Raw genomic sequence first — 25,197 nt, forward strand, 5'->3', positions numbered from 1 at the left:
GAAAAAGCATAATATTTTCCAGTAGTAGCACTGGCAGATAAAGGAATTCTTATGTGTATATGATATTAGCTTAGGTAGAAGCTTGTTATTTTCACAGATGGTTACAATGTTGCTGAAATTTTTCTGATAATTATACATGCATAAATTTGTTAAGCATATGTCAGGGAGAAGGATAGCTGGTTTTTTTTAGTATTTATTTATTTGTTCTCCATTGTTAATGACAACAGAGGATATATGGTTATGACAGGGAGGCATTTTGCAATGGAAAAATTCTATTTGCTTGGTGTATCTTTGCTTGGTGTATCTTTGCTTGGTGTATACATTATATGATTTATAACAAATTACATGACAAGTATAGCTACTGGCTTGACTGCTGTTTTAAAAGAATTTACAGCTCATTAATCAATATTCATTTTTCACATAAAAGCATTATTATTTTTAGGCATCTAAAGGCCATGAATACCCAAGAGTCAAGACATATTATTAAAACTGTTGAGTATCACACTCATTCATTTGTTTTATTTTGAAGGCTGGCAAAAAATTTCCACTGGAATAACTGGATCAGAATTCAATGTGCCTGTTTGCAACAACAGAATACCCTAATAACAAAGTGCAAGGCTATGTAATAGAAACGAATGAAGTGTAAAATAAAATAATAGAAGAACATGACAAGCTGAATGCTTTCTGCAATGCAGTATTCTTGGAAGTGAGTACATCATAAAAAAAAGTTACCTTCATATTTGCTAATTTCATATAGGAGATATTTCTGAGATATCATCTCCCTGTTTGAAGAATACTTTTGTTGTTTATCTGATTTAGCAGATCTCTAGATCTAAAGTTCAGTGTTCAGTAGCCATGGTAGCTGCCATGGAATAGATCTTGCCTCAAATACACAGTGGTTTAAGACTAAGTATTTTGTACCCTATCTCTTAATGTATTTGCTATATAATCTGCAGTGTATTTACACAGTTTCAACATGAACAGAGAGACAAAATCACTCTGAAATGGCAACTTGCCTGCTTATTTGAAGTACTCCAGAAGTGCGGTGCATCTTTCTTCTGCACTGTGCCAGCGTTCAGGGAGGAGCTTAAGTCTGCAGAGGCAAGACCACAAACCCACAGTAGGCTAAGAAATAATGAAGGAAATGCTCTTCAATTTGGAAAATATCTACAACCCCAGCTTTACTTCACTTGTTCTGAGGTCACTATTTTCTCTTCATACCCAGTTAAATTCTGGTCAGCCTGCACAATTAGTCTACAATTAAGGAAATGAGGCGATCTTAATAAGCGAACAGAACACAAGCCTTGAAGCTCTTCCCACCTTGTTTGTGCTGCACGTTCCAGGGAAGGTAGTCAGCAATGGCACTTCCAATTGAAAATTTTGTTCTTGCAAACAGTTGCAGTCCCAGAACAGCGCAGAGCATAGCACACCTGACATTCACAGGGTCACCTTTACCGTTCTCGGCAGCACTGCTCGTCTGCCTATTACGGACAGATTAGAGAGCTGCCAAGGCAGTGGACTTGCTATCTGGAAGGTGCAGGGGACAACAGGGAGGTTTCAGAAGTTTCCCATACTTTGCATTTGAGATCCTTTGTGAATGAACAATGGTTTAGATCAGTTCTGATGAAAATGAAATTTGTCTGCCATCCACAGCAATTTTCTCATCCCTCTCCTCTGTCTCCTTGCCCTCTCTGAAATGATGGGCTGTTGGCTCTGCAGTATTGTGCCTGGGCCTGAGATAGTGGGGATTCCTTTCCTAATAGCCACAGGTGGTCATCTTATAAGCCTGAGATTTGATTACCCGTATCATTGGCTTAGCTTGCATAGCTGCAAATGCTATTAAAGGTAATAAAATTATCCAACCCTTACATCACTGCGCTGTGGGCAAAGGATATTGTTCTCAGCAATCACCATTTATGTCTAACCATTTAACACTGGTGAAGCTATGCTAATGGCTTTCTATGACATTTTGGAAAGGACAGCCATTAGATCAAATGAGCAGATATCTACGTAGCAAAATGTAACATTCAAATATTTATGAAGAAATGGAATTACCAAGTTTGTTATCAATGACATTGGTAAACAAGGCTGTTCAGGGCTTAGGTGCAGAAACAAAACTCTTGCTCTTTCTTTTCCCAGCCCAATAATTCACTGCTGTGGACTGAAACTTGAGATGATGTTGCGATTCACTATGAGGGGTGATACGGTTTGTAGGGCTTTAAATTGGTGGAAGCCTGAGATTAAATTACAAATAGGTAGACAAGATAGGCAAGAAAGTTAGGCATTTCACTGCTTTAATTACGAGGAGTACAGAGGAAGAAGAGGGCTTTATGATCTGTTTTATGGACCACCTATATGGGCCCTGGGATATGCCATAATTCTATGGGTGCACATCACTGCCTGGGGAAGGTACAGCAATGATCCTATTGTCTCATTGCCTGGAGTCACGCGTTACCTGTTCTTGACTTTTGCTCACTCCTTTTGAATAAAAATTGTTTTCTACAATTATTTTTTTTAATTTCCAAAGGACATAATGTCCAAGCCATTGCCTTTTCAATGATACTTCCCCTCTTCCTCCCTAGCTAAACAAGGTAAACACAATCTGTTAAATCGTAATACTGATGTGATGCAGTGTTCATTCTGTTTATTCCGTGCTTTCTGCAAAACCTAACATCCAGTATATGCTTGTCAAAGCTAAATAATTCTTGTATATTATAGAATAATATTTTAGATCAATAAAGCTTTGCTGTTGTATATTAGTACAGATAAGTGAAATAGTTAAAAGTAAATAAGTGGCATAAATGGTAATCTTTGACCTTACAAAAAACCCTAATTTTACCTATAGTAGGAAGTCAGGATTATGGTTTGATTCAGAGTCTCAGACTACAAACTTATATTCATTCAACTTAAACAACAAAAACCCCCAAAACTTTCAGTCATTTAATCCTTAACATTTGTAGACCTGCTAGGGTCAGCATGTATTGATAGAAACCAGTCAATGCTAGGAGTCAAGTTGTCAGAGATTACTTTTTAAATGTTAGGGAAGTAAGTGAGGAATATAGTTAGCACCACATCCATTTATAACTTTTAAAATACTTAGAATATGTAAATATAAAGCCATCAAATATGACTGTTGATACCATCACTTCTGAGTATATATGATAAGGTAATTGGAATGTCAAAAAGATCTCATCTTGTAAATACATGAATCATCTTTGCTCATGAACTATTCTTTTTAGGTGAGTAGGAATGGGTATTTCATTAAGCATTGCTCATGGGAATTAGCAGTGCAGGATCAGACCTTCGGTGCTGTGTAATGAGTGGGAACTCTATAATATCACTGATAAATTCTTTTAATCTGTTTTTCCCCATGATCTGGTTAGTTCCCCAAACAACTGGGATGGAAATCAGTCCAATTCCAAAAGACAATGCAAATTTGCTTCAATTACAAGGTACTGTAGCATTAGTCTTGGTTGTAGTATCAAGTTGAATATTTCACACTGTTGAAAAGCAACTGATTCATGATCCATGGGAAATGATTCCGCCCCACTGGCTGTTTTAATGTGGAACTTTACTGGCAGTGACATATAAATCTACTGTCTACAAGGCTGCTCAGTTTTATATCTATTTTTCTAACAACTTGAGTGTTTCTGTTGAGGGTTTCATTCATTTCTAATGTTCATATCTTGGTATTTTAATTTTAGCCTTCTATACACTGAAATGGCTGAAAGAGCATGCTCTTAATATTTTCAGTCTATGAATCGGACTTGTTCAGCAACTTTGTTCATGTCTGAAGTCAAGAAGAGTAAAGACAGGGTGAAGGGGGATTTTTTCCTCCTCCTGAAATCTTGAGATTAAGGAAAAAGAATTACTTTTTTTCAGTATCCAAATGATAGTTTTGTGTTTGCTAAATCCTAATGAAAGGTATCAAAATTCTTAAGTTGCTCTAGCTGTATAATGCAAAAATAATTTGAAGATTTTGCAGGCTTTATCCTGAGGTAAGCTATCAGTCTGGATTTTGCTTTCATGTCTCTGGATAAGATATCGCAGAAACTCAGTTGAAATCTGCAAGTGTAAAATGACTGTGAATGGTCAGATTTATATTTTAGGTTTGTGGAACAATTAACTCTGGGATTCTTAGGAAAAGCAGTAATCAAACCTTTTCCCCTCAGCCTGGTCCCACAATCTTTATCTTTGCTGAGATAAACTATTTGAGGGCTAATTATGTAGATGGCCTTCAAATGTGTAAACGTCTGGTTTCACAGCTGTGCATGTGTTATTTTATTATTTGGTTAACATTCGTGCATAAATTGTTTAGGTTTTAATTACTGTGCTGAAGTTATATCTATATTCAGAGGCTACTGCTGCATTTCACAACTTTTATCAAGTTGCATTTAGACAGTGGAGTCACAACATCTGTGATGAAATTTTTGCTGTTGACTACTCATACATACAAACAAAAGAAATCTTCAGAGAGAAATGGAGCTTTCTGTATACATGCACATACTACACTTGTCCAATAATGCGGTGGTTATATATATATGTATATGTTGGTTTATAGTTTGGTTTTTTCTCCCTTCTGGATGACTGCAGCTGCAGTAAAGCAGCTCCATTCGTTGGTCTGTGGTGCAGCATTGACAGCTTGCCTAAAAGCATGGTCCTTGTCAGCTGCATGCTGCATAGAGCGACATGAGATACAGTCATGGGCATTTGAATTCTGTGTGCAAAAATTACTGAATCTAGTTATACTGATGAAAAAAAATACTTTTTCTACTTTTCAGCCAGTTTGAGCCTGTTCCCCATAATACCAGTCTATTCCTCAGTGTTAATGTAATTTCAAACATGATAGGAAAATATTAAGAGGAAATATATCACTGGCTAAGTGGAGTGACTGGCTTGTAGCACGTATATATGCTTGTAAGATGCATATATATTTACACCATGTATGGGGGGAGGATCTTACTCCAGTGGTGGCTTGTGCTGATTTTCCCTGAGATGTCATGATGATGGATCCCAACCCACATACTTTTGGGAACATGCATTGACATCATCACTCTTTAAATGTGTGAACAGAAGAACTTACAATATATCTCAAAACTGTGGAAAATAAAAATATCTGTTTGGGATGACTTGTTTGGCATCACTTAGTCATAACTTCATCCATTGCCAATATTATGGCTATCAAAACTTCTAATGATGAAATCTTTTCCTCCTCCTGCAAATGAAATGAGTGTTTTAATTTCAAATGGTGCAAATGGCCATCTGACTGAATTAAACATTTTCATTACAATGACAGTCAACGTTTCAAAATACTGATTTTTATTTCACTGATCAGCTGATGATTTAAAACTATTGCACTCTTTCAGCTCAGTCTCATGCATGGAATTAAAGAGAGCATAATAATTAGACACAGCTCCTTGTACTAAATGTGCGTCTGTATCACATGCTGGCATCATCTGGGATTTAAAAGGTCACTAACTTTGGTATGTGTTTCCATTACATATGAACAGCATGGTTCTTTCTTGCATAAATACAATAGATTGTGTATTTATATACTCCAACCCTAAGCTTGAAAAGTATGATAAGTGCCAATTCCTTAACAGCATTTAACTCCTTGTTTACGTGTCTTGTCTTAATTTTGCTGAAAGAATAGGTTGCCTTGGTGCCCTTCTCCCTGAAAATGTGATACAAGTAGTTTTCTATGTGAGGTAACAGCAGCAAAAAAGCGTGTAGGGAGGAAGGGAACATTCTTGCTCGTTTAGGCTTTTTGGTTCTTTTTGTTGCCCAAATCTCTGAAAGTTATCTATGGTGGTTCTGCCCCCCCCCCCCCCCCCCCCCCCCCCAAAGTGTTTGAACATATTGATTTGATGCATCGAAGAAAAGTCCCTTGTTGGTACTAGTAAGATTTCATTTCCAGGCTGGTACTTGCTGGGCCACCTAAGAGAGGACCCACTCAAAACAGGGAGGCTTTCTGAGTGCTGCAGCTGCTGGGAGTCTTAGATCAAGTGGGAACCTTGGAAGAAAAAAAAATATTGGACAGAAGCAGTGTTCAAGAGCTTCAGGAATTACTGTACACGTTCCAGCAGGTCTAGGTAAAATACGATCAGGGATCAGACTGGCTACAGTTGAAGTGACAGGAAAGCTAGAAAGGATGGCTTTTTCTTTTATTCTAGTGTAATTGATATTAAGATCTGTCTGAAATAAGTTGGACACCATTCAAATATCATGTGATATATGAAAAGTATTTAATGAAATTAAGGATATTGTGGATTTCTTAAAACACTGCTCCCAGTTTCTTCTGAAGTCCTCCAAGTATGAGTGCTCTGCCAGAAATGAGAGTTCAGAATACAGTGTTATTCTGTTTAAAACTGTGATGTGTTCAATAAGCATCTTTTTTAAAAGGCTCCATACTTCTAAGCTCTTAATGATTATTGAATCATTAGCCTAATGTATCCCAAGGGTCTTGTTGTAGAAAATTACAGATAAAATACCCACTTCCCACAACTTTAATGGTTCAGTAAGTAGTACCTTCCTTGCAAAAACTTCTGTAGATTTGTCCTAACTGCATTTTTTATGAATTGTCTCATTGTCAGAATTAATAGTGTCCTAATATAAAAGATGTAATGTAAGGGAAGTAAAGAGTATTAGTCAATTTGTGACATTTCACTTAAATTCAGTATTTATCTAGAGGCATATTTAATTTCTTCTTCACTCTGTGTTTAGATATTACTATTTCAGGCAGAACTTTTTTTAACTCTTAAAGTAAATCTTAGCTATCTACAATCTTGCTACTTGTTTCCAAGAGTGGTTATTTGCAGATTGTGTAGATCTAAGTAACGTGAAGCTTCAGATAGGTCTGGTGATCACAGTTAACTATATTGGCACTTCAGGGGATAATCATTTACTTTGTAGTTACCAGTCTTGAAATGAATGAGGCGCTCCCTTTACATTTTAAACTTATTTCAGGTTCTTTGTGAGTGTAGGCAAACACTTCTGCGCCAAACCACATGTGCTTTGAAAGTTTGCATTTGCATAGAAAAAGCAGTTGCATTGAGAGACTTGAACAGTTTGTTCACACATGTGATGTCAACAAAACAGCAAACTTTGTTCCAAATATTATTTTCAGACTCTTCTTCTGTGAGGTCTTTAGAATCTTGGTTTTGGTATACTGAAAAAATAAGCATAGCTAAAATGACAAAACGGGGTTAAAAAGTGGCTGGTAACATGGAGAATACTGAACTATACTTAAATACGATGTACAAATTATGTGGGTTCTTTCTATACGGTACAGGGGTTTTGTGGTGGGTTTACCTTGGCTGGACGCCAGGTGTCCACCAAGCCACTCTGTTGCTGCCCTCCTTAGCAGAACAGGACAGGGAGAAAATAAGATGGGGGGAAAAACTTGTGGGTCAAGACAAAGACAGTTTAAGGAAGCAATAGCTAAAGTCACATGCGTGGAAGTGAAGGAAAACAAAAGATGGTATTCTCCATTTCCCATCAGCAGGCGCCGTTCAGCCGCTTCCCGGGAAGCAGGGCTTCGGGGTGTGTAGTGGTTGCTCCAGAAGACGAACATCAGAAATAACCAACACCCGCCTCCTCGTCCTCCTTTCTCATCGCTTTTCTATCTGAGCAGGCGTCATATGGTATGGAATATCCCGGTGGTCACTTTGGGTCAGCTGTCCCGGCTGTGTCCCCTCCCAAGACCTTGCCCACCCCCACCCTGGTGGGGAGGGGAGGGGGAAGGTTGGAGAGCCAGCCCTGGTGCTGTGCCAGCACTGCTCGGCGGCAGTCAAAACGCTGGGGTCTGTCACCGCCTTTGTAGCTACCGATGCAAGCACAGCACTGTGGGGCTGCTGTGGGGCTCAGCCAGACCCAATACAGATTTGCACTTTAGTAGTACCCTATATACAATCCCATAGATGCATACACTTTATCATTACATTAAGGGTTTTGAAGTAGAGCACTTAGATTTTTAGGAAGTGCTGCAATTAAGATTTGCCCACTAGAAGATACCGATTTTACATAGGTAAAGGCTTGCCTTGTACATATGTACAAAGCTGTGTTTTTGGAATCCTCCAATGAACAACAAAGAGACACCAGAATATCAAATATCATTCGGTAGGCAAGTATCAATGTGTTTCAAAAAGTAAAAGCAAAAAAGCATCATTAAAATACAAGCATTATAGACTGCCATACTGTTCTCAATGGTCACCTTACAGGAGAACTCTACTAAAAAGTGGACGTGATTTGTGCCTGCCTGTCTTTTCCGGAAATACTAGTAGGTTCTATCTTCTAATTACAGAATTTCCCACAAATCTAGAAAGATATCAGGATATAAGGAAAGAAAAGAAAAAATACACAAGTGGAAAAAATGGACCGCACTAGGTCTTGATAACCTCCAATTGTTCTTTTCTAGCAATTTCTGACTTTCCCCCTGGGAGCAAAAACTTGCACATAAAAGGTCAGGTTCTTTACCTCTTGAGATTAATTTCAGATTGTCCGCTTGTTTCAGTAAACAGTGAATCATGTCTCAGATTTCCACAGCTAGAACAGCATAAAAATATAGCAACTCTTGTGGCTTGCTTTCCCAAGCTGTGAGGAACAGGGAACACCTTGGTAAAAGCATTATGCTGTGGCAGGGAAAAAAAAAAAAAAAAAAAAAAAAAAAGAGAGAGAGAGAGAACTAATTGGAGGGAAGCAGACCGGAAAAGAGGATGAGGTTTCTTGGGGAATAGTTACTATTTATTTTAGAGCAAAGATGAAGAAATCAGGAGTTAATTCTGGTGGGTCAATAACAGGAAAAACCATCCTCAACGTGAACAGTGCAGCCTGTGCTCTACATATGAAGAACTTGTTTCTTACAAGTCAGCTTGCTCCTTGTGTTGCTGTTGCTAATGAAACACTGGAGTGCTTTGTTACAGGAATATGCCACAATTTCTAGTCTTTCTGGTTGCAGAAGAGAGCACGTTATTTCATACCGGGTCGTAATCCTGGGTCTGGTATGATGTGAAGTACTGCAGGGAGGAACAGAACAGTTCTGAGGTAAAGAAACATCTACCTTGATTTAAAGCAAAAGGATACGTTATGTGCGTAGACTTCCACCAAACACTGACATTTATATTCTTCAATATTAAGACTTTCTTTTTTAACTCATATAAATATTGGCCTACAGCTTAGCTACAGTCAATATTCACCTCTTGACTCAATAATGTTTTAATGGCCAAAAAAGAAACAGATACTGCTGCTTAAAACACTAGCCGGGGCTGCACACCAAAACAGTATGGCACTAGTACCTGCCAAACTACAATTTCCAGTTAAAGTGCTTCTGATACAGGACTACATATATGCCAGGTAACCAAATTATAATTTTAGTTTTATGTTGACATAATGAATTTAACTTTTGTCCGTAATGAATTTGTGGATATTGAGGGAAAGGAACCTTTGTTTACGAGGGGGATATGCAATGTGGTCTCAGAAAGATCTTTTGTTTTGGCTTTGTTGTTCCCTTAGCCTAAAAAGAATTCAGAATGAAAATACACAGCTCCTTTTCATAAATGCAAAAACATAACAATTACATACCCAATTATTTAGTAAAGATTAGGCTTTAAAAAAAATCTTTTGTCTTATAGTTTGTCAAAGAAGCTGTAAGATGAAATATGATCAAGAGCATTCATAATTTGAAACCTACTGAATGTCGAATGCTTTGATTTATAATTGATGCTTCAGATACATTATAACTGTGAAAACCTCAGATAACTATGGTAGTTTACACACAGACATAAAGGACTATGCACTAAAAGCTCTATTTTAATGGACCTGATCCTGTCAAAATATCAGCATGGAAGAAATACTACTTCTAAATATTGAGTTGTGTTTCACCCTACTAAAGAAATACTCTGAGGATAACACAGCTTCTTGAAAAAGTATTTTTTTTCTAAAGAAGGCTTGTTGTGTTTCATAATGAAACAATCAATGCCATGCCTTAGAGATCTGCGATAAAGTAGATCTCATTTTGTCACTCATTATATCCCTGTGAACTTACTGGCAGTGACTGTTCCATGGACATACGACAGAAAATTTTGAGGGAGAGTATAGTAAGAGTTCTGGCATTTGTGCTGGCATTTCACTTTTTCTTATATTTAGGGAATTAAAAAAATATGCATAGCCTCGAAAGGAAGATGAACAATTCCTTTAGAGAGGTAGGTTAATAAATGAGAACAAGGGTTACAAAGAGAGAATTGAATCCTTGACAAAAGCGGGGAGACGGGACCACCTGTGCACCTATCAAGGGTCAGCTGGGAAGTCAGGCCTCCCAGTAGCAAGGTATCAAAAAGATCTAATGAGCTGCACATAAAAATGCACCGGATTCATCAGCACAACGTATGTTTCAGAGAGGGAACTGCAGGCATAACTAAGGCAGTTCAAGAGGGCAGGCCGGTACTCGCTGCTGAAAACTCCAGATTCAGTGCTGAGTAGTAATTAGTACTAGGCATGGCTTGGCATTCTGCAGTCTGTGTTTTTGAAGATTTCCTCAAAACTTACATTCAAAGGATGGAAAAGCTTCAATAAAAAGAAAAAGCTTTTGATTTCTAGTTTAGTTTAAAACTCAGCCTTTTACAGTGTTACTGAAAATGAAGAGCAGATTTCTAATAAAGGAGCTAATTATTATTAAAATTCTGGTGTCAGCAGAACACTTCATCCTCACATACAGAAATGAAATAGCAGTTCACAGATATTTATTCCAAGTTTCCAATAAGTACTTGGCAAAAATTCAATAATGTTCATTAAATACATAAATGGAAATATTAAAAATAAAGATTTTCCCCTTGTGATTTATTATATAGTGTTTTTGAAAAGCAAAGTTGAAGAAAGAAGTCGTTATCTGGGAAAAAAGGTACTACAGAAATGTTAATTAAATTGTATAGTCATAAGTAAGCCAGTGAACAAGAAAAAAGCTTCCCTGCTTAGAATGGGAAGCCATATTTATTCTGGCTGGATGCTTAAAGACATGAAAAGATTATCTTTACATAAGGCATACAAAGCAATATAGTTAGATACTTTGCTTTTTGGATTATACCAAATGAGGAAAAAAAAAATATCTTTAGAAAACCCAATTAGGGGGCCTTTCATAATTAAGAAGTTGGAAAGAAGCACAGGCAGGTGTTTGCAGACACGTCTGAGGTGCAGATTACATTACGGAGCAATTACACAAAGGCCAGGCTGTTCACAAGGAGCTGTTGTCCCTCTGGACCGGTCGGAGGGAATGTTTGCAAGAAACTCCCCGCGCTCTGCTTGCATTGCTTTCCCTCGGTGCAGAAGCTTATTCTGTAAGGGATCACGGAGGGACTGTGGCTGTGGGCCCTGCGGTCAGCCCTCCTCTCTGCCTGCCGGCTTGGCGTTGGAAGGGCGTCGTTGGTGAGTTATCGGATGTTCGTTGGGGAGCACACTCCTCAGTGCTTTGAATACACGAGGTTTCTGCACTCTGCCCATCTATGGCTGGGCTTGAAGCCAGAATCCTTTGTTATTCGTGCCTGAAAAATAGTTTTCCCTGTATTATATTGTTCTACGTGATCCTAGATTTTGAAGGCTGTGTTCGATCTGTGACCCTGACACCTTCACTGTTAATTTGCATTGTTTGAAAGGGCATGTGAGCGTTTTAGGTCTGCTAAAAAAAAAACCCCAAAAACCCCAAACAAACAAACTATACCCAACCAAACAAAAAAGAGCTAGATTTTTTATTTCTGTAGCTTATAACTGAATTATGTACCTCTTTTGAAAGTGCATTCCCATCAGTGTAATGAGAGCCTACTCAGTTTCTCAATGCAACACCCCCCAGCCCCAAATTTCTTAATTCCATGCAGCTTCTAAGTAGCACTGAGCTCCACTTTCAGAAAAAAACCCAACCCCCAAACCCCTCTTTATTTCGTACTTCAAAATGATTATTTACTTTTAAACTGTTATATTAAAAGGACTCCTCAGAAGGGTTTTTATCTGCTTCTGGACACCTGGTTAACATTAAGAGCAGTTTACCGAAGAGTTTTGTGTAGGAATACAGAACTTGCTGTGAGAATTTAGTCAAATATTTTACCAGCCTTGTGTGGATAGTTCAGCTGCACAGATTAATGTTCCTCGGCAGGATTATGGTCGTTCTCTCTAAGAAGGTTCGCAGCTTTCTTTTTTTACATCACAAGGTTTTGTAGCAATTTTTAATAATAAAAATTCCTCTTCTCTGAAGGTGCTGCTTCATACAGCTAGAGCTTTCAGATCAGCATCATTTATTGGCAGTGATTGCTAGTGCTGTGTTTTTAATAAAAACAGTATCAGAGGATTGTGTTCTGAAGCGTATTTTGTAAAGTAAAATTGTATAGGTATATTCTTCGTAGGCTCTTGTTTCCTAAAACTTGACATTTGTGGCAGTTATTCAAATAGCTTGAATGAGCTTACTGATCCATTCACAAGGACTTGTCTCCTCTAATGTGAGGGATATATCTGACAAATCTAATGTGAAATAACTTTCAACCTCAGGAAACCAGTGCAGGTTGTTTTGTTTTGGTTTGGTTTTTTTTCTGTGGTGAACTGAGGGACAACATAGCATTGTTCATGATTGTTTTTGAACACATTAGAAAAAGGATGAAAGGGTCAAATTGCTCTTTTTAGTTGTTTCTTCATAACAAAGTAGACAACATTAGCTTTTAATACGTAAAATTGATACCAGTTTTGGCCATTATATTTGCAAAACTGGAGTCGTGGAGAAAGCTGGAAACTGGCACCAGAGTATGCAACGGCATACGTCCCTCTGTGGTAGCGATTGCTTGTAAAAGAAAGTTTTGGGGCATATTTTGTTTGACAGAACAACTTTGGATTTTTTTATTATTATTATTTCTTTTTAATGAGGAAAAACTCAGGTCCTTGAACAACTTGAGAGTTATTTCAGTTTGGGTGGTAGGGAATGTCCAATTAACTGGCACACGCATTCCATGTAATCGCTAGAGCTTGTTTTCTCCTTTCCGTTATATACACACACACACACACGCTGGGGAATGTTTTGTATAAATAACAACAAATCATATTTTTTCAATGAAGGATGGGGAGGAAAGAGAGAGAGAGAGAAGCATCTGTTTTGTAGTCATTCTGAATGTAAAGTTGCCTGGTTGGGACTGAACTGCACTATTGCGGTGAAAACTGAAGGACAGAAGGTCATAGGTACAGAACTCAATTGTGTGCGAGTTAACAGACCTAGATGCATCCAACACAGTGACACAAAGTTGGCGCTTAACGCTTTTTTGTAAATATAAACCCAAATAGAGCTGATGAAGTGTCACAAATGATTCATGAAATGAGAGTAGAAAGGTATTTAAAAAAAGCTGTAAAAGCCTTTGGAAATTTTCTATGACATTTCAAGCTCTACTTTGTTTTTTGTTTTGATAGATAAAGAGAAAAAATTGTACCTGTATTTAACTATCACTATATAATTAAAAACAGACTACAACTAATTTCTGTGTGGTTAGCCAAAAAGAAAATATATACAGTCAAGGTAAACTTTATATAAAATGAGCTCACCTTTCATTATTTTAATTTTCTAGTCTAGTTTGATCGTATCGCTGTACTAAAACTATTCTTGCTACCTTAAAAGGGCATCGTTCTGCACAACTTGCTCAAGGCTTGACTGTTTCTGATTATTCATGACTTCCTCAAATATTCTCTATTTTTAAGAGAACACTGCTAATGTTTGTTCCTTTACTTCCCAGGGAGTTGAAGGTATTTTCAAAAATTGTCTAGATAAAACCTAAATGTCAGCTTCTCCAAGGCAGTTAAGTACCAAGTTCAGTGGGAGTTAAGTGACATATAGAAGACAGAAACACCTTTGGAGATATGGGCTTAAGTGCCTTTTCATATCTCAAGGAAAAAAAGAGACAAAGGCCTTATATTATTTGTGTTTCATAAACACAGATGTTCTTTCAGTATGGTGATTAAACGTCTATAGAGCCTGTCAGAATTTTGTTTGCAGCTATAGCACAAAACTGTAATATATCTTCTCGGCACATAAACACAGTCAAAAGTTCTTTGCTCATGTTTGTGGGTGTAGATGTGGTTAGGGCTTTTTTGCCCCCTTCCTACCCTGCTGTGTTAGCTAGCTATGATATAGCAGATCTTCTGGGGAAGGGTCCTGTGACCACGGCAGGGAAGGCTTGCTTCACTGGCAAATAGTTGCTTGCCTTGTCTCTTCCACAGGCTACTTTTTGGGCACCTGGTACAACCCAATGCCTTAGCTTCGCCTGTGACAAAAAAAGTAATTTATTTGTAATGAAAACTTTTCTGGCCTGAGTCACCCCTTGGTTGTCACAGTGTCTAGCACAGTAGTGTCTTGATCCTGAGTACGACACTAGGCATTCTCTCCTAAAGAAAGAAACCAAGGTCTAATGTGGCACAATCCTGAACTGTTTTTACTTAGAGGGGCCTCGCAGTTGCGGACAACAAAGCAGCAGCATTGAGCATGGTTGTAGGCTGTCCCGCAGATTCTAGCAAATACAGGTTTTGGCTTTGACACCATTTTTCTAAAAGGATGAAGTGACAGCAAACATCTTCAAAGCAGTTTGCTTTAACATCACTCTTTTCCACAGTTTTAGGTGGGTGCCAGGAGAGGATATAGCAATCTACCTCTTGGGATTAATATGTTATATCACATCTGTCTGCCTAATGCAGAGGAATCTCTGGTAATGTCAAGTGCCTGACACTTCAAAGGAAGCTAGAAATCACCAGCCGAGATATTTATAGAGCCCTTCTATAGGGAAGTGTCTTAATGTCTCCAGATCAGTAGCTGCCTTGGATCTGAAGCAGGACAAATAATTTTGTGTTTATTATCCATTCTGGTGCCTCATTCTTCCTCTTATTTGGCTGTAACCATTGGTCACATACAATGCACAGGAAGGCACTACTTGTAGGTTCGTTGACTCAGTGTCCTGTGTCAGTCATGGTAGAGAAAATTCAAGTGTAAGAGGAGAACAAGAGATGAGTAGGGGAGAGCAAAGCAGGTACCCTGCAGGGCAGGAGCAAGCTGCCTCTGCCCAGCCTCAGTACAGCAGACCTTGAACTTCAGTTGTGCAACCAAGCTGTGACTGGGTGTCCCAGTCCAACCCCAGCAGCAGGGAGCTCTGCTGCTTTTCCGAGCATCTCCAGGCAGGCAGAGCCCTGCACTGCCAGGTGGGGTTAAGCAAGGGGTGGTAGGAGTAAACACCTTTGAAGGTTACAAGTGCTTTGTTCCATGCTGGGGAAATACTTGGGGAACAGGAGACATTCACAAGGGCCTGGTGGGTTCTCTCTTGCCAAACTGCCTCAGGGGACAGGCAGAGTGTGTAGAGTTCATGGTGGAGAAAAGGCAAAGGATTATTTACAGGACTTCCGTACTTGTGCTGCTCAGGGTGTGCAGGTTAGCTCCAAGGTCTCAAGGTCTGGAGCACTGTAGATACAGTATTGCAATACTTGTCTTTTACACACACTTTCTACAGGAGTTTAGCAAGATGCTTAGCTTGAATGGCGTTTCAGGGAGTTCTCAGTGCTGATGTGGGACCGGTACAGCTGGCTCTGTACCACCCTCTCTGTTGTGTATGAGTTCCCCCACTGAGGCCAGGCTGGAGTTGCCCTTTCCAGGACTGGTTTTGCTGCTTAGTTGCACTGCTTGCTCTCGACTTCGCATAAGGCAACAGGTAAGCAAGGTGGGAGCCTGGTTAGTTTGGGACCAAGCCCAATGTCAAGCACCAAACTAACGTAACAGGGCAAAAGCACCCTTAAAACTGTGGGTTAATTTTACTCAGAGGAGAGTGCCTAGTGTTTCCCTCTCACAGTGGTGCAGCACAGTCTCTACACAGTTGCAAGAAGTCTGTGATCTGGAGCAGTGCCTGTCTTGCCGCATCACAGTCTTATGGAATTTAAGTCCATGTGCATCCCACTAGCCAGATGTTCTGTCACTTTACTTACATTGAAAATGTACAAGGTGCAATAAATATCTCTCTGCTGATGTAGATTTAGCACAATATCAAAATTTATTCTAGGATTTGAGTGCTTGGTGGGCATTTTCTGCAAAAAGAATATGATGCTGAGACTGCCATATCTGGAAAAACTGACGATAATTCTCGATTCGTGTTTGTAGCAATTCAGAATGAGGTCACCTGCTACCAGAGTTTTGCAATGTAGTGCAGTTGTGTTCAGTCTTCGAGGGTCTGCATGTGTCCATGTTACCTCTGCAGATATTCCTGCTTACGCTCTTCTGGACTGGTACTGTGATAGTGGTACTGATACCAAATTACCTTGGGCTGCATGATTATTTTTTTTTTTCCACTGGATATGCTGTTTTCACTGTCTAAAACTTGTCCTTATGCTACAGTTTATTTATCATGCACGTTTGACTTCCAGAGGACTTTGTTTTATCTTGGATTTTGGTTTTCCCAAGTAAAAAAAAAAAAAAGGCCATCTTGATGAGTTTTTTGTCTTCCATATGTAGATACAGTTTTTTATATATGCATATTCTAACAAAAGGAAAACTTTATATTTTGTAGCAATAGTTCCCCCAAATTTCACTTCCCGATATTAGTCTTTTTATCTGGTTTAGCTAGTGCAGAAACATTTATTTTTTCATATGTAAAACAAAATACAAATGGTTACAACTTAAATGAATCTAGAGCAAAACCAGAGTCTTCTTACTGATGAATTCCCATCTTGGTGCTTGGACTATATATAGTTCATGTGAAGGAGAGAAGCAGCTTTGTTTTTCGTAGTTGTATGCCAGTGCACAGTAACATGCAGACAGAATCTCTGCCTGTGGGAGAAGTGAGGAGCACTGGAATCTTTACTTTAGTATTTAGGTGTCTTGTATCATATTGCCATCTTTAAGGAGAAAGGCTTGTAAACTTTATTCTCATCTTTGCCTGCTGAAGGTGTAGCTTTCAGGTTTCAATTATTGTCAATTCTGTAAGCTTTCATTATCATCATGATGGAATTCATTAGTCTTTAAATACATTTGTATAGCCTCCCTGTTGTTTCATCTGAGCCTCTGTACCGTTTTTGATTGCTGAAATGAAAACGTAAGCTTGGCTTGAAAATAACCCTTATTTTAGGAGTGTCATCATTAATTCACTTGTCCTTTTTAGTTTTAGATTGCCTAAATGCTGCAATTGGGCATTCTCGCTAGTGGAAAAAGTATTTCTGTTTAAAAACAAAACTCCAAAATGAAATTTATCTTCTTGTGACTTGCTTTGTCACTTCGAAATAAATTTCTTGGGCTTCATCAATACAGATTTTTCCAGATGAATTAGTAGCTGTTGTCTTTGTCTTCTGGAAAAACCTAGGTTTCCTTTGGTGGCTGAACACAAAGCAAAGATGACTGATTGTGTGGTGGTGTTGTGCAGAATCTTGCAGACCATCATTTCTAGCACACTCAGACTCTACTGTTTTGTCATAATAAATTGTGAGTTATCTTCAGTTAATGCAGTGAACTGGGAAAAGTAGGGTTGAAATCTGCTTCCCTTGGAGAACAATTCTACAGGCAGTTCAGGTGCCCAAAATACAATTAGGTAAAGCATTTACTGTTCCTACACTGGAAACTTCCTTCAAATGAAACCATAATGTTGTATTTTAATCTTCTTTAATACCTTTGCTATCTGTGGTTAATGTATAAGCAGTTTGTTGAGACAAAGGTTGTCTTCTGAGATGACTAGACAAAACGCTGACACTTCTAAAGACACCTTTCAAGCCAAAACGTGTTTCTCTTGTCTTGTGAGACTGTCTTCTCTATTTGAAGCTTAACAGTCTCACTTCAGATCAAGATCAAGGATATATTTTGGTTAAATCAGTGTAATACCCCTGAAAAAATTACTCACTTTAGAGTAATCCTGAATACAGGAATACAAATAAGGCTAGACTAAGCAACAATTTAAAATCCAGCATATTTTTTTTGAGCTGAACAAAGCAAGAGCATGCATATGCTTACGGTGGTGATACAGTGCAATGGTCTAGTAATCAGGTGTTCGTAAAGAAGGTACTAATGTTCGCATTTTCCTGAACCAGAGTCAACAAATACGTAAACATTAGTGTCTATACAGAGCTCTATTACAAAACAGACCGATTTTTCCTGTCTGATCTGCCTTCTGCTGAATTAGTTTGTAAGGTCAGCATACAAAAAGCCTCATGCATGATACATTCATTTAATACATCTTTATTGCTGAAATTGGCCTACATTCCTTAATTCTTTTGGGTATCAGAAAATACCCTGAATAAAATTCTTCTCTCCTTGTGTCAAAAAGAAACAAATTCTGAGTTTCTCTTGTTTAACAACTGTGCAACCTCTTGCATCAAGATTAAACACTTTGTTTTGTCCCCAGGCAGTTGTATATTTATTACTCTTGAGGCAGTGGTATTTGAAATAAATAGAATTGAAAGATCCTGAGAAATGGTTTCTGAAGCACATATATTGAGTTATACTCTCCTATGTGAGCAGAAAATGCTTCTGTTCTGATGCTTCTCCCCGCACCCTTGCAAAGGAAAATAGCTGATATAAAAATATCCCATGATGGGATGGTGAATAGGAAAGCATTTTTATCCTCAATCATTGAGGCTTTTTGCTGCTTATTCTCTGGAAAATAATTAAGTTATCTTTATGGAATGTATTACTATTTACTAAAGATAACATAGGTAAGGGCATACATAATGAAGGACAAAAGGGAAAGGTTCTTTCCTTTTCTGCCTCAAAAGTTATTTTATGAAAACAAAAAATAGTCCCTGGCTTGCAAAGTCTCAAAAACTTTTCAAAGTTCAGATATATTTTGGCTTGTTAGCAAGGCTTATTTCTCCTCCCTGTTGAAAAAAGCAGATGCTCACCAAGAGAAAAAGTTCTTTTGTGTTATAAGGGAAACAATATCCATGTAGCTTTTGTGTGTGTGTACGCATATTCATAAAATATGGATTAGCAGCACTAGGTATTCAGCTAAGTAAATATTCATAAAATAAAGGTGGAATTGATATGCATTTCCCAATAGAGAGTAATAAGCATATTTTGATTTCTTAGTAAGAAATCAAACTAAAAGGAGAAAAGGCACTTTCTTTTGCCTGGACATTTTTTATTCCTCATTGTCATTGTGTTGGTCCTGCTGGCAAAGGTTTTCTTTACTGACGTTTTGAATATACAGTATAGCTTGATTTAAATATACAAGAATCAGGAGTTTTGCTTAAAACATGAAATAAAAAAGAATCCAAAATGTCTTTTTTTTCTTTGCATTCTCATTTGTGTCTTTGGGGTACATTAAAGTTGCATGTTTAAGCTTGTCTTTATAACTATGAGAGGTAGATATGCTTCTTTTTTAGAAAAAAAAATCTGATATTCTCAGAAGTGTAGGAGCTGGCACCTTGCTAGCAATACTTGCTAACAAGTATTGGAAGATTCCATAAATAAATGAAAGATGACCCAAAATGTTTATTTATTGTTGCCTTTTTGACATTGAAACTTCTAATTAATTTTGCATGGTTATTGTCACTGTCACTCACCGTATAATGGCTTTTTTTGCCACCCCTTATAGATGATTTGCTATTAAGCTCTGATTTATGCTGGATTTAAGGAAATAAGATATATGTTGCTGAGTCCTGAGCTGTATACTCATAGGTATGCTTGACAGTTTCTTTTGCAGTATATGTGATCTTTTAGAGTAATAAAATGGAGGGTTTTTTGAATAAACTGGAAATAAAAGTGGATGTTCTAAAGCTTTAGCTGAGAGATCTCAAGAATGGCTCTGTTTCAAGCAGCTGGATACATGTTTGTATCCAAACAGGCAAAGGCTTAGTGAAAATCTACTCCTTGAAGTAAAACAGAATAGAAGTAGATTTTTTTCTGTTGTTTTTATTTTATGTCTAAGTAAAGAGATGGCTTAGGCACCTGGGTTTCGGAAACATAATGTTTAAATCCCAAAATTGAAGAATAGGTGTTCCTATAATTAATATTTGATATAATAGTTTGGAACGTATTCTGGTCTTTACCTGCATTACTCTTGATCTTGCTTCTTTTTTTCTGTTGGGGCTGTATCTGTTAAGGAGGGGGTGAAACAGTGGTTTTGTTTTACCCCTTTGCTTGGGTCAGTCGTGTCTGGCAGTTCTCTTTCTGAGCTGAAGGCAAGATCGGCGTAATCATGCGTGTGTGGGGCAGACAGCCCACATCCTCATCTCTCTCTTCTGTTTTCACATATCATTCTTTGACCACAAGCAGTTCCTTCCAATAGCAGCCATAGTTTGGATAGTCAGGAAATACAAGGTCTTTGTTCTACTTATTTTACGGGCTTTACCTGATTTATTAATGCATGAGATATGTGCATTCAGTAGTATAATTTCAGTGTTCATTGCCAATAAGGAAAATAAAAATAAAACCATCTTTGGCAACTGGCATGGAGCTGGGGTGAGCCAGTAAATAACTGATATGTATTTAAAAGAAATGTTATTATTTCAGAGGTGTTAGAGAAAAGGAGATGACCATTGTATGTAGTTTGAAAAATTTTGTCCAAATTACATTATCCTACAGCTATCAATGGGATGCCACTGATCATTTCCACTCACTGAATAAATTAAAACCATCATAAAGTATGGCAGCAATCTCCATTAACACAGCTTGTGGATACCTGCTTGTTGAAGTCTATTATTTAAAATCATTCCTTTGGCTTTGTCAACGTTTACACAGGCCAGCTTCATTAATGTTGACTTAGGGTTATCTCTGTGTTCCATAACTAGAATACAGAACATATCTATCGATTTCTTAGCCACACTCTTCTACTTTACTATCACTAAATGAATTTTGATTCATAAAAGAAAAACCCTGGGAGTCAAATGTCAGCTATTATCCAATATATTGCTCTCCCCTGCAACTAAAATAGTCTGCATCTCATCTTTGAAAATACAATGTATATAAGTCTTCTCTGAAAGAATTTCAATAAAATATTGATGTGAAGTACTTTTTTTTTGTTTTGCATGATACGATGTTTTGAAGACATGGGTGAGAGCACAAAACAAAGCCTGAAGTAATCTGTATCACATTTTGTATTTGGTGAGCTTTTCCACTGAGCGTTAATAGCCACAAAATGTGGGGGTTTTTTCTTTCTGTTTAATAAGAAAACAGTCTGTGGTATTGTCTCAAGTGATCTGTCTTAGCTGATTTTGTGCAGGGATTTATGATCAAGCCAAGCAAAGCCTAATTACAAATGAAACCAGTACTTGTGCACACTGTTTTGAATATCGCGTTGGTTACTACCATCACATTCATGTGCTTTCCTTTTAACGAATGTGCTTCTACACCGTGCATTTCACTTTTTCTCCTAGGTGTGTGGATAGTAATATGCATAATTAGAATGTTTTGTTTAAAGGGAAGTTTATGATTTCATTAATTATCTAATACGAGTTCCTTTTCATGATACTTCCCTCCCTAAGAACAGGTAAATAAAGGTAACTCATAATAAGGCAGCTGATGTCACCTGGAATAATTGGACACCATAGGAGAGAGAAAAATATCAGCTTCCAGGGACATATACACTTGTAAACAGAGGCATTGAATGGTTGTGGGTTTTTTTACTTTAACTCAAATAGAAGAAAAAATATTGTAATCCCAGGGCACTTAGGATTCTCTGGGGGCAGGTCATGATGATGCGGGGTAGTATATCTGTACGTTTTTACCAGAAGTAGTATGTGCTTATTTTATCTCCCTTAGTGATGTTATGTTGGCTGTAGGCCCACAGGAAGGAGAGACTTCAGAGATGTTAACCAAACAGGTATCCACAGTGACAATAAATTCCTAGTGCAGAAATGTGACATTCAGTACATTCAGAACAAAAACCCTGAAACTGCCTCAGGAGTCAATAAAATATTTGAGAGGTTTATGGTAAGAGTGTACAGAATTGAAGCTATAAGTGAGATATAAGGATGAAATTCAGCTTTGAACTATAGTAGTGGCTGCTGTATGGCTGGGTGTCCAGGCTGTACCATGTGCTCACCCAGAACAGTGAAGCTGTTATTCCCCTGGGTGATACAGAAACTTCCCATGAGTCTTTGCAGAGTGGAGAGATTGGATTGAGAGGAGACAATGGACCAACTAGAAACAAGACGATGGATTGAATTCCTAGGTCCCACCACAGCAAAGTACTTGGTGTGGTGAAGGAGGGCTCCAGATGGGAATTCTGAACTGTCCTGCTAATTCTCCTGGGCAGCTTTTGCTGTGCCTGGGCTAGTGGACAGGCTCTCCCTCTGTGCTGGGCAGGGAACCAGGTTGCTCCAAACAAGTTCTCCAGGTGGTTCCTCCTGCAGAATCAACCAAATTATACATAGATGAGATGCCTGTAAGTAGGCAGTAGAAGTAGTTCCTGCAGATGCAGAAATGGCTATGTAGGACAATCTCTTTGCATAGTTGAGATAATGTGGTTTGTATGTTGTTTAAGATGACTAATAGTGACGGATGATGCCTGTTTTGGAGCAGTTGCACAGGACCAGTAGCCAGCTGGATTGTAAAAGATGAAGAGAACAGCAGTCTGGGGAATCTATCCCAACCCATCTGAAGGTGCTGCTGCAAGGAGGCTTGAAACGGAGACTCCTCCTGTCCTCTGGGCAAGAGATTTGTTTCCTCGAGTGAACATGTACCCTGTGCAGTGGTGGTGTGGGGGGTTTTTTTAAACAAACGCCATGTCCATGAATGATTGTGCCACTTTTTGAAACGTGACAATGAAAGAGAAGTCAGATGACTGTACTTGAGTCTTTTAATTCTTTTGCAGGAAGTAAAGGCAAAATGTGTGAATTTTCTGGAACAAATGAAAAAATGGTGATCGCTAGCATTACGGTGAACAGCAAATGAATATATAATAACAGAACATTAGGAAACAATTAGAAAAAGTGCCTAGACTTTATTAATTCATGTGCTATTCATTGTACCAACATTGATCATGTAAAATAAGTGTGGTGTTAGTTAGATTGTAATCATTCAGTGTTGAGGCAGGACTAATTATTTTCAGATAGAGATCAGAAGGATCCAGTTTTATAAAAAAATCATGGAATGTTCAGTTTAATCCACAGTATTTTCATAGGAAAATCTGTGACTGCTGATATTGGTAGTGAATAGTGAATGCCGTACCACTTCTCTAAAGGATGACGCACCTGTGTTTAGTTAGAAGTCGGGAAATGTCCAAGGACCCTTATTGCCACATGACGGATGTACAGACTGCTAAGTCCTTGGGTTGGTTACCTTTAGAAGGGACATTTTGTCTTAGATTCCTGTTGTACATGCAACGTGGTGAAGATGGAGACTTTAAACATGGCCGCTAAGGAATAGAGTCTGCGCAGAGACAACTCCTCAAGGACGTTGCGCAGGCACGAGATATGTAAATGAATTCTCAGAATTGTAATGAATATGTAAACAATTTCTTGGAAAACTAATGAATAGGTATGAATAACTTGTATAAAGGGGGGACTGAAAAGTCCCCTCGGTGTGCATGACTTTGGTGGAGCGATCCCCCAAGTACCCAGCGCTGCCGAATAAAGATAACCTCCGTTCGCCTGCATATTGCTGACCGATTCTTCAAATCAGTAGGACAGTGGAGAAAATCACAGCAATTGTCCATACTTAAAACTCTTACAGAGAAAGGAGACACGTTTTTGCCCTCATTAGAGCTTGTGTCAGCTATGGGGTGGGTGTGTGGTGCAGCATGGCCTCGTTCTGCACCCATCCAGGTTAGAGCTTGGCCAGACTGAGCATTAGATCCCTTCCCATCAAACTGCTTGTGTCCCTTCTGTACATTGACAAGAATACTGGAGAATGAGAGCAGCAGGTAGTCTTCCCAATGGACTCAGCCAGTGAGGGACGTGCCTGCTGTGGATACAAATGGAGAATATAGTAAGGAGGACTGCCTGCGCCCATGAAGCTGCACATTTCTCCTTAGAAAGTCATGTCTGATCTTGCACAAGCGCATGTCTGAGAGGAAACCTGAAAGTTGAGTGACTTCTTCATTGGAAAGGTTCTCTTCCTTGGGCTGAGGCAGTAGGCAGAGGTTCAGATAAGGAGCTCAGGGGGTGTAGAGCCTGGTGGAACAGTTGTGAAATAGAGAAGCAGATGTTGGTGTACTTCACAGTTAAGCTGCCCAACTCTGAGCTCATTTGGTTCTTTTGTAAATGATAGCTGGTTTCTGTTTGTTCTCCCTTCTTCCCTTTTCCAGGCAAAGAACCTCATAAATGCCTCCAAGTGGAGAGGGGGCTCTCTAGGGGCTTCTGTGCTTCCCAGGTGCAGTTCTGTGAGCTTTTCCTCTTGAACTGGCACCTGCATGGGTGTGCTTTGTCTCTCCTACTTCTGTATTTTGCCATAACTGGTGGTTTAGGAGGCAGATTGGTTGTAATGATACAGTCAAAACGCAGAAAGATAGCTGAAAGATGAGAATCAGTAAACTAAATCTGGGATTATTTAAGTGGTAATTTCACTTTAAATGAATAATTTTTGAGAAAAGCATAAGAACATGGGTTCAGATAAGTGTAAATGAAGCCCACTGTAGCTTTTTGGCTGTGTACTTCTCTGGTTACATAATTGAATGTTAGAGGAAGGTAAAGATCAACTTGTTCACTGTAGTAGCATACACTTACTCTGCATAGCGTCAGGTTTACTTTGGTATGTTGCCTTTCCTGTAATCTCTGAGTTTGGTTTATTTATGTTATTCCAGGACAAGACTAACCCATATTTTCTGTGAGTAGATTGTTTATTTTAAATTCACAGGAGTAGTAACACGTTCTTGCTTCAGTAGTGGACTCCAAATGGATGCTTTTTATTCTATTATCTTCCTTAGTTTTATATAGTATTGATGAAATTGAAAATCAGTGACCTGACAAAAGCAAAATAATACGGCATGAAAATTGCTACCATGATTTCATACTGTGTTAATGCAAGGATGTCATTCCTGCTTCAGAATAATAACAGTGTTTTGCTTCTGAACTTATGCATCTCTCTTTCTCTCTCTCCCCCTGTCTCCCTCCCCCCCTCCCCTTTTCATTTTTTAAAGGAGAGTTGATGACACAGTGAAATTCTCTTTAATCACATCTCTTGGCAGTTTGTTAGAGAGTAGCCACTATTAGCAGTTAAGTTTTGAAGTGGAATCTCTGTACTCCATAAGCATATGAAAAATGAGGAAATGCAGAGTGCATAGTGTG

The sequence above is a fragment of the Falco peregrinus genome, chromosome 2 (genome assembly GCF_023634155.1).
Source record: "Falco peregrinus isolate bFalPer1 chromosome 2, bFalPer1.pri, whole genome shotgun sequence".
NCBI lineage: Eukaryota > Metazoa > Chordata > Aves > Falconiformes > Falconidae > Falco > Falco peregrinus.